The following is a 14,836-nucleotide window of genomic DNA, read 5'->3' on the forward strand; positions in this document are numbered from 1 at the left end:
AAATTCCTAAAACCTCAAGCAGCAATTCACAGGTTGAAAAGCTAGTGGGTTATCTCAAGAAACAATCATGATTCACTGATTGCACGAGTTACTGGCTGATGCTTTCCCTTTTTATTAACAGAAAACAACTAAAGGAGATCTTTTTCTTTTTCCAAGAGAACCTTCATAATTTCAAAACGTATATACGAGTATATATGCATATAATTATTATAGCCAAAATCACAAGAATATATCACTATAAGGATACATTAGACGCTCCTAAAACGTAAATCATCCTTTCCCGGAACGTTTATGTTATAGGGAATTTACGTTAGAAGAACATTAAAACACATGTAAATTGCGTAATCCGTTCCAATATCTTTACAAACTCACACCTTTGGTCATGCAAAAAAGGAAAAACTTTACTTAACTCTTTTAACTTGTAGGTTGTACCAAAACTGCAGAAATATTGGTTTGCATCAACAAATTGTTTTTTTGATGATAAATTTTATTGGTTTTATAAGCCATGCTTGCAGCAAATTTACAACAAGCTGATAAGGACTGGATATTTTCGATGTTCATTTACGACGATTTGCTCATTTTTTTAATGGCGATGTCTATTCTGCAAACTAAAGCTAATAGCAAATAGTTTGTACATCTACAATAAGGCAAAACAACAAAATATCTTTACTATAAAAAGCAGTATCTTTCCGTCGTCTATTACTAAACAGAGGTCAAGGCTAGGATAAAGATAATTTTCAACAAAACTCCAACTCGTGACAATAAGACTGGTAGATTTAGGCTGTAACACCTACACTGACCGATCGTCTTTGTATTTATGAACATTTTTGCAGCTATCCTATTCGTCTTTTTGTCAACACACTTAACGATCTATTACGATGAACTACAATGTCACAGAAGTTATATATACTAAATAGTATGTTAATCGCACGGCGTTATTTTATCTGCAAGTGCGCCAAAAGGGCGATTCTTCAAATTGATTTTGAGATTTTGCCCGACTTGGCGGTTTACGTTAAGTCGGGCAAGAATTTTTTTCATAGTAGAAAGCGAAAATTTCACCTAATTTTTTTACGTTATCTGGAATTTACGTTATAGGCTGTATACATTATAGGAGCGTCTATTTTACATCTATTTTTAATTAGAACACATGTAGAAATGACTAAAACTTCACTCCTAATGTTGTCAATGGCAAAGTGAACAGGTGTTCTAGATTGCTAAGAGTCATTGAGCAAACACTTACCAAAAGCGTTTTGGTAAAAAATAATAGCTTTTTCCAGTTCTAATCAGACCAAACTTTTATGAATATTTCTATGTATAGAATTGGATAACCTTTACAGTGTGAATACTTCTCAACTTGATGAGCCATCAAAAAACGGCTGAGATGGAAAATAAAGTTTCTCTAGTCTGGCAAGCACATAAAAAACAAAAGAGACATGAGTGAACTTGCTCTAGCTTTTTCTGCAACCAGAGAAAGGTATAATTTGCAGGTTTTTTAAATAGAGCTAAACTTGCATACAGGCTTATGAATTTAAGCGGCTATTTTCAGTTAAAATCTTTTGCTAAAAATCCAAGGACTAACAAAGCTGAAATATTTATTACTAAATTTTAAACTAACTGCAGTAATAGGAAAACTACAAAACTTGCAACTATGAGTTACCTTCAAGCGCTGGGGGAAAGGTTAAAGTCAGAATGACTTATGTTATAGGTGTTCAGCATCAATGTACTTTTTACCTCTTTTCAGGATGCATAAATGCACAAATTTATGTGCGAGTGGTCATTCATAATAAACATACAAAGATAAAAATACAAAAAAAACTAAAACAAAAAACAAATACTCAAAAATAAAAATGGGACAAAAAAATTGGCTGAAGCTGTAAAATTGTGCTCTGGTAGTTTAATTTAAACTTTACTTAAACATAAATTTCCTTTATTGTAACTGTTTACCTTGCTACTTAGAGTTGATCTCATCAAAAAATTTAGAACATTTACTAACGCCGAAGAACATTTCGCAAATTATTCTGAAATTTTCCCAAACTTTGAGAGTTTAACTTTCTGCAATTAAAATTAACCTGTTTAATAACTTTATCATTTTTAACATAAATTTAAAAATATACCTACAAATTTTAAATAATATAACATATAATTATACAATATATTATAATAATGTATTATTGATGATATAACACAATTTTTACATAATATATACATCTATATTCAATTATATAAACACATATAATATAGTACTATGTAATTATATAACTACGAGGGTACCAATTCATCTGTAAAAGTGATTGTTTTGTCACAAACCTCTAAAGATTAAAACCGTGCTTGTAGCACTAGAATTTCTCACTGTTTAACTGTTTGCACTAGAATTCAAACTTTTAATAAATATTAAATACATAATTGTAGGTTTTGAAATCACTTTCCAAATCATTTCATCATCAGAACACCAGAATTATTTTTCATCAGCAATGAGAATGCATCAGCATAGTTTAGCATAACTACCCGATCAGACTGCCTATGGAAGTATTATACACACTACTGTACCAGCAGCTAGGGCAAAGTCCGCATAGTACCGCTTCCTGTAAAATTATTCACAACGTCTTTTGGTGCTCTTTGCTAACTTTCATAAAAGCTTTCAGAGTTGCAGCACATTACGCTGTGATTATGCTAATTATTCGTGTAAACAGATTGGTTTTTTTACCTGCCAGCCAAATTATTTGACTTTAATGTTTAGGAATGATTTGGTTTGAAAAAAACGAAGTTTTATTAAACTTTCAATTGTCCTTATTTCTTGTTGTGTCAGTTATCATATACTGGGTTTCCATCTTGCAAATCTGTCGATGAGCTCGCACCCTACCATTTTAACAATCTAGAGTTACAGTTAACAATATTTTCAAAGACTAAATATGTACTTTACAAACAGAACTTATTAAAGTAGTCACTTTCTGGTTGCCATCACTATTCAAAAAAGATTTTGTACATTTGTTGCACTAACTCAAGAGAGATACTTCTTCTGAATTTTTGTATGAATAATAAAATTAATACTCATCTATATTACAAAGCAACAAAAAATTTACTACTTGCTAAATGGTTATTACTTCAAAGGACACATAAATGACAATCACTTTTAGTATACAAAAGGTTTTTTCTTGTTAGAAGAGTTATGCCTAAAAGGAGGTTGGGATCGGTGCAGTAAGAGTCTGTACAATTGGTAGCCTCAGTTTTTTAATTAATAAGGTAATAAACAAAACTGTAGTAATCTCAGCATTGCCATAGGAGCAATTTAACATTGGCTATTGTAGTTAGAATATACACATATGGCAGTTTGATGAAATGCGCTAAATTTTTTTACCTCTATTCGGGAGAGCCTAAATTGGTATTGTCAATTCTAATCTGTTGACAGTTTACGTTTGTTGGACATCCATCAGTTGTTTCAGTGCAAATGTCTTGGCACAAACTTTGCCAAGTGAAATGGCTTAGACTTTTTTCGGATTTTACCATTTTTATGACATGGAGTGGCAAAAACTTCAACTACGTTTAAAGCCCAAAAACCCAATATTTAAAACAATAAATTGGCAGTACTATATATTAATGCTTATACAAAGTTTTAACAGCAAATGGCTTCAGATTTTAATGCTTAGTTGTTATCACATCTTATCATCATTCCATTGACTTTAGGTTTAGTTTAGCCATTTTGAAAAGAATGCGTAAACAAGTCTACAACTCTAAAACTGCACCAGGAACTAAGAAGAGCAAAGATGTTGTTCATTACTCCATAAATCATGCTTTTAGTTAAAGTTAGATCACATTCCTAACTTAACCAATATTGTAATTAAAATGTGTTTGAGATCACATGCCAAAGTGCTCAAAAACCAAATCATTAATAATAACCTAATGAGTGATTTAATAAGAATTGTTACTGATTGGTGTTCACTGCATAATTTCAACCAATGGCTATCAGAATACCTCTCTAAGCATAAAATCATTTCCCAGGGATGCCACTTTATAGATGAACCCACACTAAACTGTAATATATTTTATCAAAGATTATCAATTTTTTTTAACTTTTGCGATAGGTTTTGATGTTTGAGTTAATCTGACTGTCAGAAAGTTTCATGATTATAATAAGCTAAACTTACTCATGGTTAAAGTGCTCAAATTAACTGAAAGCGAGACTAGGATGTCTATTTCTGCAAACAGGCTGACCTAATAGAGACGCAAGTGCTGCCAATTAAGTGCAGCAGCGGATATCCACTATGTCAATGAAATAAACTAGTGGCATAATTTTGACACAAATTTTTTTCTGACTATTTAAACTGTCATAAATCTATGGTAACTTTAATATTGAGACATCTTGACGGTCAGATCACCTAAAAATTAACAATAATCACAAGTGATAGCGAGTTACTGATCCTTTCTGGTAAATTCCTGTAAAATGGTGCGTAAGTTCAATTTTAAGTAAGATTCACGCCTCACTTTACTAAGTACTTGTATGATTAACTAAACAAAGTCTGTAATTAATTAGAAATATGTAAACATAGAAACATTGAAAACTATACACAGTATAAATTATGTGTGCTTTTTAAAAGCAAATCACTTTATTTCTAGTTTAAAGGAGCCATGATGGCTTTGAGCATAACTCCTTAGAACATGGTGGTAAAAGCCCGGTTTTGTTTTTTCTATCATTTAGTATTAACAAAATTTATAGATAAACACTATACAAGTTACTACACAAAATTCATGAAAAACAAAAACTGAACAGTTTTGTGACTTTTAAGATATGATTACAAATTCAAAAAAACTGTGACAGGTTAAAAGTCAATATAGTTACCAAGCTTTGTTAGGAGATAGGTTTTCAAGTTTCAGAGATTTTACTTTGAGACTCTGACATTGGTATATACAGTCATCTTTAAGTTGTAAAAAATATTATTTAAAAAATTATTAGGCTTTGAAATGACCACATTCTTAAAATGATTTGTCAATCAAGCATTTTATGACTCAGTACATTAATCACACTAGTGCACAATTGCAAGTACCAAAAACAGAAGTCATAAATTTCTGTCAGTGTAGCTTTTAACGTGAGTTGCTACATAACCTATAGATGAAATCTAAGAACTCAGCATAAAATTGATTCTTCAGCATATCAATGAACTATGTCATTAGATATGACAGCTAATAAATTCTGTAGCTGCAAAAACAGATGCCTGCAATCAACACGGCTTTTTTTAGCAACACAAAAAACTTGGTTATTATTATTTAGGAAATTTTTAATATATAAATATTTCTCCAAAGTGATGTGGGTCTCTGTCTTTGTTGTGCGTGTCCTGCTATAGCCTTTAATATCTTGAAATAAAGAATTTGTATTGCAGAATGTTTGATCTTACACCTTTCGGTTTACCAGCCCAATGTCTTACTATTTCAGCTGCACAATTTTGATGGGTTCTTTAGGCAATACATTTCCCTGTACAAGGGCAAATACGCTACCGCTCTCCGTCATGACGTAACGTCATGAGAAGCGCTAGCTCTTATTATTAAGTTTTCTCAGATTATTCATTGGCAATGTGCCAGGCTAAAAGCAAGTGGCAGCCAACCCTCATTACCTCTCTTCATTTATAAGCTATTTTTTAAGACTCGGGCAATACCGAGCATCTAGATATATATATATATAAATATATATATGTATATATAAATATAAACAATTATTTAGACTTGCTAATGTTGTTAATAGGTTTATATCACTATATCATGATAGGTAAAATAAGACAATACCAACATTATTTAAAGCAGAATATGTATAGCTGATGTCATAATACATGGTACTATTAAAAATATTGGGTTTATTACTAAATTTTCAGAAAATAATTAGGAAAATTTGACATTGGGCTTTTTCCTATTTTACAATAGGTTTTTTCTATTTTTTCTCTTTTTTCTATCTTCTCTTTCAAGATATTTTTTTAATTATGTAATAAATAATCAAATCATATTTTAACAATTCTTCTTTAAGAGTAGATCATTAAATGAAATTCTAGCAGAAAAGTTAATTTTGCATCAGGAATACATCTTAAGGAAAGACTGCCATACTGTTTATATCCCCATTTTAACAACACAGGATAACAAGTAAGGTAAACTACTATCACCACAGCAACAGAGTCTGGTTGATAGTATATAGTCAGAGTTGTTGTATCACGCACACATCAGACTTGTGTGTACTCAAAGATAATGTAAAAAATTATGTGTGACTATTAATAGTGCAAACCACATGAACATTTATAGAATGGAGCAGGTGTTGTGATATGCATTGGAATCTGCACTCCATTTCCTTTGCTTGTTTTTTGAAAGCTTTTCCTATAAGAAGCCAAGTTAAGGGTTGGCAATTGAACTCTTATTTCCCTATTCAAATTATATTTAATTTCAAGAAGTTTAATGTTCATGATAGTTCCTAGGAAAAAGGAAATATGTTGGCTAAAACTTCAGGCTTTAAAACTGCAAAAACCTTAATAAGTTCTCATGTTTCCTGAGACTATGTAAAGATATCAGTATCAACGATCAAGACTGCATAGTAAACATCTAAGTGGCATTAGGCATGGTAACTATGATGAAGCTAGTGACCAGACAAACTAGGGTGCCATAAGAGGCTGTTCAAATTGTATACATAGCTTTATATTATTTCAACATCTAACTGTTGCTTTGGCTAGATAAACGAACAAACATACATGACCCTAATCCCAGTAATGACTCTAAAAATCATGAAAAATAACTCAAAAAACCTTGTTCCAAACATTTAACCAAATTTACTTTTAAAATGTTTACTAGTTACAACTAAAAACATAATGACTCATGGATTAGGTAGGGAGAAAAGATCTTCCACAAAACGTAGACATCCACAGCATTCTAAAATAGGTAACCAGTATTGTTACTCAAGATTAAGTATCCGTGACGTACAGTATGCCAACAATTTCAACAACATTAGGTGAAAGATACATTAGTATTTATTCTGTGGGAATCTGTATTCCAAGTGAAGATGTACAGGCCTTTTATTAGGTTGGCAGTACTTTTGAATAACTCTACATGTTGGTATAATATAATACTATCAAGTTACTTTAAGGGAATAAATTTCCCATTGATTCTAATTTTTAAATGGCTGCAACTGTTTAACGCAACACTAACCGCAATCTATGAGATCTCATGATATGACTACTAATATTGCATTAGTTTGATTGATGTTAGTAGTGGTAAAATAAGTTTCCTGAAAACCAATACACTTCCAAAGCCCATAGAACAATCAATCAGGCATGAAAAGACACCAAACAAACTTGTTACCAAAAAATTCAACCATAAGTACCCCGACCGGCACACTGTCAAAAGAATGCCATAACAGCGGCAGGGCCAATGTCTCCCATAATTTCTTTTGAGTTGAACAAACACACCCGTAGCTTGCTCAAAATAGTTTTCTTCTTGATGTTACCCTCTTGACCGAGTCCAAATGATTACAACCAGTGCATAGTCGGAACACTGCCTATGATATAAATGTATATGATAACATATATGATGATATAGATATGATATCGACTCATTGAGGTCTTTGCAAAGCTCTATTTGTTAACATGCTGGCAACATAAAAATGGTACAAAAATGTTTTAAATAGGGTTTGAAATTGAAAAACATTGTATACATATCATGGAGCAAAATCGACAATTTTTATTAAATGGGCTGGTAGTAGACCAAAAGCTAGATTTGCACATGGATGGCAGTGATAGGGTTCAATAAGTTTAGCTTATTAAACACACTTCTGAAGCTAAGTTTTAGTTAGTATTTTTACCTCTTTCACTGAATTTCAACTCTTTATCATTGAAATTTTATCACTTGTCAGTTTCTGACAACACTTTCACCATAAATTTTAGCGGATGTGTTTGAAACTTTTTTCAACTTAATTTGGCAACACAAAACCTAACCAATGCTGTTTCCATAATGAAACAGATTTTTGTTAGCAGGTTAATGGAAATATTTCATCGCTGACTTTCTTTGTAGGAATTGCAACTCCAGCTTTGCTACTGGTTTCAAAGGGAAATATTCCTGTTTTACACAAAATATTTGATGAATTGAAAGAAAATGGGCAATGTGTCTCTATCAGGCAGTGTGAAAATATTTTTGGCAAATATCATTTTTGTGTTTTTGTTATTTTGACATGTGTAATAAGCCCGCCGACTGCCAAACTTGAACTCAGGTGGAAACATTGTTGAATTTGTATGATGAAATAAGATTCAGATGGTGAAGTAGAAAAATCATCATGTTCTGCTCCATAAAGTGACAAAATTGTAAATCAGGGTAATCATATGCTGAGGGTGCACCACTGTAATAATATGCACAAAATAAGCCATTGACTAGAATGAGCATCCTGTATTTTGAACAGACTAAATTTTTTAAAGGCTCGTATAAGGTAATTTTACAATACGAATGGAAAAGTAGGATTTCTATGACTTCCATTCTCCGGCATCATGCTGTGAGTGTTTTAGAATTAGTTGAAGCTATCAATGCATTTAAGTAATGAGAAGATATTATTCAATATAAGCCAAATATATCTAGCTTTTGTAGAAAACTACCAATAAGCATACAAACTAGAATACTAGTTTACATGCTTAATGTATGAAGTTTAATAAAAACTAGTCTACTCAAATACAGTTTTAAGTAGTTAAAAAATTGATATACATTTTAAACTTAAAACCTGAATTAGCAGACAGGTCTTTACTCATTGAAGTGTAAATGCATTTTATCAAAGTTTATGCCCTTTTTAAAAAAGCTGGCTAAAGATTACTGATGGAAATTATTATTCGGTTGTTGGATAATCTTGGAACCAAAGTCTGATTCATAGTGGTTGTGACTGGAACTGAGGCGGCATGAATGATTTGCTAACAGATCTTTACTATAATAAAACCCATTTCCAACGTTTGGCTCAATGGCACTCTTGAATTGAACCTAAACTAAACTTTTCAGAAATCAGATAATTATTTTGCTTTTTAGCCAACTACAGTACTAAATTTACCACTCAACCACGATGTGCGTTTCAGAATATTTGTGCACAAAATTGTATATTATGTATATGTATTTATTGATATGTACATGTGTTTGTGTATATATGTGTATACATACACAAAGTGTATATATATATACCTTTTATTGTCTGGCGATACAAATATTGCAAAGCAATATATATATTGCAAAGCAATAAAAATGAAATTTTCGAAATCATGGCTATTTTAATAACTCGTGAAGTCTTTATTATGGTCATGCATTCTTGTAACATTCTAGCCGAATTTTACACAAATAAGCTTTGGTGATATTATTATAATGTTGTTGCAAAACATTGTTATTGAATGTATTAGAATTGGTTCAGGAAGGTTACTGTAGATTGTTTCAGCATCATTCCATATAGATTTTCGATGCTATGTAACTAGAACGTTATGGGTCAATATTTTTTCACTTTCAAATGAGTGTCTCAACAGTGTTTGTGTAATGTCACCTTACAACTTTCGAGAATAAAAATTCATATAAAATTGTTTTGTAATGTAACTGGAACATTATGATGTGACAGCGTTTTTATCTTCAAATGAATTTCTTAAGAATGTTACAGGCAATTTACATTGGAATGTTCAAGTATAAACACTCTCATCGCATCAACTTGCAATGTAACTTGAACATGATTGTGTGACATAATTTTAACTTTCAACTGAATGCCCAAATAATGCTACAAAAAAGTTTTTTTTTTAATGTTTGGCAAAAGCCAATGTTAGAGGAATGTATACACTCAAGCATTCCAAAATAACTTTTCTTGGTTATTGATTGGACATTCAGTAACATTGTTCCCAAACAACGTTATGACAACGTTAGCCAAACCGATTTGTGTCTCAGTCTGCAGAAAATTACTATAAGATTTTTGTACAAAATTCAGCAAAAGAACTCTGCAGCTTTGCTGGAACATAATACAATAATGATCATCAATTAATGTTGGTTGAACATTGTAAAAACTTTTTCTTGGAAAATTATTTTACGCGTAATTTCACAGAAAATCTCAGGAAAGTTGTTGTTAGTAGGGATTCTACAAGCATTCTTTCTTGATTATACCTCAAAAGATATTAGCTAACATCTCAGAAATGTAACATGAGGATTACTAATGAAATGTACATGTATGTGTGTACATTTTTAAGCATTCTGATTACGTTTCACTGAATGTTTCTCTGTTATAATGTATTGAGCATAAACTTTCTACCACACTTCTCCCTTAAGCTTAAATCCATATTTGAGGCACCAAGAAAAATGCACAAACTGTAGAATACTTTACTCGGTGGGCTGCCATTCACAATTAATTTTTGTTGAATTGTTTCTGTTATAGTAATTTCATTGTTAATATAACAATTGATATGATGTATGAAATTACATAGATCAAATATAAATATGATAATCATTTGAAAAGGAATTATCACAAATGTTTGCAAAAACAATTCAGAACACCTTCAAACAGGGTCTAGTCAGGTTTTGGATATACACATTACAGTTCGAAAATTTTAAATTGTGATTACCATTATTTTCTTGACATGAATGATTTAAAATTACCATTATTTTTGTACATTACTTGACCTGTTTTCACATTTGTAATAAAAAATCTTTGAGACTTTTAATTTGCTTCATTTTAAATGTTTGATTATCAATGGACGACAACTGCAAAAAGACCGCTTATACTTTCTTGCAAAATTGCAGGAATAAACTTTTGTAATGTAGTCATAACGTTGTTAGATAAATTTTTCATTGAATGTCTCTGTAACATTTAGAAATACTACTTTGGAATGTTGGAGTGTACACACCCAAAAAACATTGGGTGCTATGTAACTGCAACATTATGATGTGACCTAAATTTTAACTTTAAATGAATGTCCCAGCAATCTTTCAAGAAGGTTACTTTAAAATGTTTGGGTGGAAGCATCCATATAACATTGACATACAATGTAACTGAAACGTTATGGTGTGACATGTTTTTTATTTATGAACATATTATCAAATTAGACTTAAATAATATATAAAATAGATAAACTTAAATATTAAATTATTTTATTAACCTGAATACCTCAGTTATATTACTGGAAAGTTACTTTTTAATGTTTGAAAAAGCCAATGATATATGGATGCAGAAAACTTTTGCACAAAACTGCAGAATACTCCTGTGGCATTGTTGAAACATAATACAATAATTATCATCAGATAACTTTTGTAGAACATTTTAACAACGTTTGCATGGAACTTTACGTTGCGCGAAACGTTACAGAACTCTCCAGGAATGTTTCGGCTAGTCAGGAGTCTACCACAAGCGTAATTTTTTAGCCATTATTTTCAATGTTATGATTGGTCTATGGCTGGTTGGGCATGCACTACCTACTAGCTGTTCTTCTTATTTTTTCTTCACCATTCTACCACCGTCTTCCAGCACATGGCCCTATGACCAATAGTACAAACTGCATCAGAGTTTGTCTGGACTATGCTTACTAAAATCCATGTTAATAAATAAAGCGACTTTTTTATCGTGTTCGTGAATGTGTGCATGAATAGGTGTGTGCATGTGTGGGTGTCTGTGTGGGTTCATGCGTGCCGAAATGCATATTTGTGTGCATGTCCACACATATTTAGATCATATTTCATTATTTGTGATAGGTAAAGCGCAACAACAATTCTAATTCCTGCGAATTGAACTGAATGAGTAATAGCTTTGACCAAAATACTTTTGATGGTCTGTATAAATGTATTGTTTATAATTAACCTAAACCATTTGAAAAAGTTCAAATTACAAAAAATCAAAGCCATGTGAAATTACATCATAATGGCATAGGATTTTGAATTCGAGTGTTTTAAAAAAAGTTTACCAAACCAGCGCTGTTACAGAATTTATGAAAACCTTTGACATTCAAAACAATAGTTAAAGATTTGACTTCATGCAATTTAAGAAACCATAGCATCAGCAACAAAAAAGCTCATTAGCATGCGTTAATCCTTTGGCTGGGGAAACGACAAAAATGTCGTTTATCGGTTACGCGGGGAAATGACTTCTATGTCTCTTTCGGCAGACGTTGATAAAGCTATTGCTTAGTAAGATTAAACAAAATATATAAACGCGAGTAAATTTTGAATATCATCAACAAGATAATAGTCGATAAATTACAATATGAAACGATTATCTGAGAGGCGTTGCCTTGTGCTAAAAGCTAAAGAAATCGCGACTCCTTGGAAAAAATGGAAGTTGGAAAAACCAGTCAATAATGGTGTCAACATTCCAAATGGTAAAACAATAATTTATTTGACCCTGTCATCGTTAGTAGTATTTTTGTCCGATCAGTTTGAAAATAATTCGTAAGATTAAAGTGATGTAAAACTTAACGTAAGTCTTTTGAATATACAGAGAAAAGTGATTGTTATGGTAGCTCGCACGGCTGCGCTGTCGCGTTGGACTCTACAAAAAGGAATCCTTCCAAACATTTCATACAGGGACAATTGTACACAGTTGTAGCTTTTTTGTAGTAATACATGTGTAAATGAAATTTTATGTACAAAATATTTTGTTAATAGAAATAAATTTCAGTTTGAGCTATGCATGTTCATAGAATACCGATTTTATCAATTTAAAAAAGATAAATTACACTACTTTTCGTTGTTTTTTGCGAGGCTTTAACCCAGCCAAAGGGTTTCGATTCATTGCGACTTAAATTAAAAATAAAAAACTTATTTTTTACAGTTCTGGAAAACAAGTTTCAAAGAAGTCTGCTCTGCTAGGATAGCTTCATCATAGTTTGTATCATCTGTTTCTCTATTTTATGTACATGTTCTCTACAGTATAGGGCTCCGCTGTATACCAAATCTGCAAATATTTGATAATAATAAAGTTTTTTAATAAGGTGCTAGTCTGTCTGATTGTTTCAACCAAAAGCATTTATGAATACGCCTTAATTGTTCATAAATATATGTACAAATTGGATAAAACTTGAACTTTTGTTGGTTATTTTTCTTGTTAAAACAAGAATCAAAGCTTTGCAGTAGTTTATTCAGTTACTATTTATTTTTTAATAAAATGGCAAAAGTTACTTTAAAAACTGGTTTAAAGGTACTATTATGATACCATGTGGAGGACATATTAAAATTTTGTTAATAAATATCCCACTAAATGCTTTACTATTATGAAAGTTAGAAGAAGTTACCACTATTGCTCGAACATGATCTTGATACAGATTCAGAGGGACACAGTTGTTTGTAAGCTCCAGATGCATCAACTGCGCTTCCTATCAGATCCACTGCATTTGCTGCCATTTTAGGATTAGATTTTAGGATTGTTTTAGGATGAAAACTGGCTTAATTACAACTTCGATATGAAACAATCAGTATGAAGGAGGTTTTGACAATGCTGGATGACACGCAACAGCACATGGAAAAAGTTTGGAAACTACTGGTGGCAGGCGATCATTCAAAAAGACGGTCGATCAGACGCTGTTTTTACTTTTCTGGCTGAAGCAGCTCTATTTGGTTGTTTTAGTTAACTCAGTCCAACCTTGGTATTGGGAAAGTCAGAGTTGTTTGAAGCTTTGTTTTTTGGCCTGCAAATAGAGATTTCAAAATATATTTTAACTTAAATAAAAACTAACACAGATTTCTATTTTTCTAAGGTTTTCTATCCAGTAACCTTTAGTAGAACTTTGTCTGAAACTAAAATTCTTGATAAAGCATTCTTCTACTTAAATTTTGTATAAAAAACAAAGCCAGGACTAGTATTTCTGTCAACTGTAACTTATCAAAAATGCGTTGCATACTCAATTGTTTCTAAACTAAAATAATTCAACTATTACTTTTTTGGATTCTCTGCAAACTGATTGAAAAAAATTAGCAGCTTCACACTTTTTTGTTGCTTCCATGTTGCTTTGATACCATTGGGCTACATTACACATGGTCAACCAACAATGGCTGTCATACAGCGACATAGTGTGAACTAACTTTTAAAACACGTACACAGCCTTTACTTATAGCAGGTGTAGCCGCCATCACACTCAACCTTTCAGAGATTACTCAGGCGCATGCATGAGGTTTCTTTAACCGTTTTTTAAAGACAAGGAAATAAACTCAGCGAACCACATACCAAACCACAAATCATAAAACCTTGTTGACGTGTCATTTGTTGTGTGATAGTCCTGTCAGTTTAACTTATCCACAGTTTAAAATCTGTCAGTAGAACAGTCAACAAATTTATAAAAATATTTTTATTGGCTATTGTAATGCTTTTGAATGATTAACGTTTTGGTAAACTTGAATTTATGGTCTCTTAGGCACGAAAGTAAAGTTAGTTCAAGTAAGTTTATCCATGAAAGTAACAGTTTTAAAGCTGTTGATTGCTTAGAGGCATAAACATGGAACCAAAGGTAAATTGGTAGTGTGTACACAGTGTGTACACAGTGTGTACACAGTAAAAACAAGGTTTTGGTTTTTATGAGGCTAACCTTCATATATTGAACATACATGCTTCTATTAGTACAATCATGGGCAGTGTTTACTGCTCACAAGCAGTTTTGCTTAACACATAGCTTAGTGACCTTGGATAAGCGGGTCTTAGCCCAGTAGGACAAAAACTCAAGAGCAGAAACTTTGCTTAGTTATGGTCATTAAATTCACATTACATTACATTCCTTTTGCTGGTAGTAGCTATTTGTATGAATTGAATGCTAAATTCCTGTTTACAGTTATGAGCTCTAGACCATTAGACTGATCCAACAGTGAGCCATAGCTTTACTTACATTATTTATGGTTGCTAAGG

The sequence above is a fragment of the Watersipora subatra genome, chromosome 5 (assembly GCF_963576615.1).
Source record: "Watersipora subatra chromosome 5, tzWatSuba1.1, whole genome shotgun sequence".
Classification (NCBI taxonomy): Eukaryota; Metazoa; Bryozoa; class Gymnolaemata; order Cheilostomatida; family Watersiporidae; genus Watersipora; species Watersipora subatra.